General features: G+C 38.0%; 1 long non-coding RNA gene across 1 annotated transcript; it reads right to left on the bottom strand.

Annotated features, from left to right (window-relative positions):
• Positions 1–237: 237 nt before the first annotated feature.
• On the bottom strand, positions 238–1,467 carry LOC133707322 (uncharacterized). Its single transcript, XR_009845054.1, has 5 exons — positions 1,203–1,467; positions 949–1,023; positions 755–859; positions 520–603; positions 238–379 (listed from the first exon to the last, which is right to left on the bottom strand). It is a non-coding gene; the product is annotated as an uncharacterized LOC133707322 (long non-coding RNA).

Below are 1,467 nucleotides of genomic sequence, written 5' to 3'. Positions count from 1 at the left end.
TATGAGATATTCTTACGTAGGACAAACGTACCACGTGGCAAACGTACCACGTGGCAGTGGGACAGTCCAATCAAAATTTAAGACGATTTAAATGTGTTCTGAATTTATCCTTACTTATTAAAATGAAATACCCAAAACATCTCCTTACATGTTCATTGATTGGATAGCCTCACCCGCCACGTGGTACATTTGGAAATAAAGAAGGCGTAGCTGTTAGCTATCTCATGTTTAGGTGTCTATCGAATGGTGTTGTTTCTTTTATGAACCATTCTGGTCGAATAAAATTTGCAAGTACCAAGTGATACTTCCGGAGCTTTATTCCTGTCGATTGCCACAGTTGTATCTCCTCGTTCAACATGATTAACGAAATAAAAAGATCCTGAAAACATTTGTAGTTGGACGGAATTGAAGTTTAGAAATACTGAAATACTATTAGATGCATAGATAAGACCAGATATAGAAAAGAATGGTACCTTTTGGATGGAATTGAAGTTATGTTAATTACAATTTCCTACTTACAGTGTTTCTAACTGGGCTCGATAAACATTGAATAACAAGGGGGGTTACCACCACACTGAGTGATAATTGCTGCATTGGCCCGATCTGCATCACTTAAGATACTGAAGTTAAATCAGATACCAAAATCATGCACACTAGTGTTAGCTACTTACTATATGTGGTTAGTTTCAGAAACTAAGAGCTGCAGATCGACCAATGTCATGGGAACAGCAAAAGGATAAACATGTAGACTCACAGGGGCAACAATTTCAGATCCCACCTACTCCAAATTCCACAAGCTTATCATTTGGTTCTGTTATGCAGTCCAGAAAATGTTCCACCACATTGAGCTGTATGTAATCTGTAAAATACTCATCAGGCCGAATTGGTATGCAGAACTCATAACCTTCATAGCCAAATCAATTCAACATCAAAGCAAGTATCTTATACCAGGCGCAAATAGGTATAGTTGTAAGGATCAAAAGCAAAATTTGCCAAATTAGCAACAATTTTCTCCTTTTGTTCCTGCAAGGAAAAACCAGATCTAAAGTTTAAGACTTGAACAGAAGCCATGCGATCCACACGGCCATGGAACATAAAGTCAATGTGTCCTAACTATAGAGCCATAAAAATGCATCATAAAGCTTCCAGTATGATCGAAATAGCAAGAAAGACGAGAAATTAAATCATCAAACACAACATACCTTGACTAGTAGCACTCTGAAATTGAGTCACCAATTCCTGCAACAAAAGTGAAGTACATGGCCAAGTGAAACATTAGGATCAACTCCAGCATACATTAAGCGAAGACCAATCGTGTATAATTAGAACAAACAGTAGGCGGAGTTAGCCTGAAGGTATTGCAGCCTTGAAGTTCCATATCTTCCAGTTCGCTCTTCTTGTCTCCGATCATTGGTAAACATTGGCTACTTTTTGTTACTACTACAGTTGTGCACTTTTGCTAATACA

Source organism: Rosa rugosa, chromosome 4, assembly GCF_958449725.1.
Source record: "Rosa rugosa chromosome 4, drRosRugo1.1, whole genome shotgun sequence".
NCBI classification, from domain to species: domain Eukaryota; kingdom Viridiplantae; phylum Streptophyta; class Magnoliopsida; order Rosales; family Rosaceae; genus Rosa; species Rosa rugosa.
This window is presented reverse-complemented; position numbering and strand designations above follow the sequence as displayed.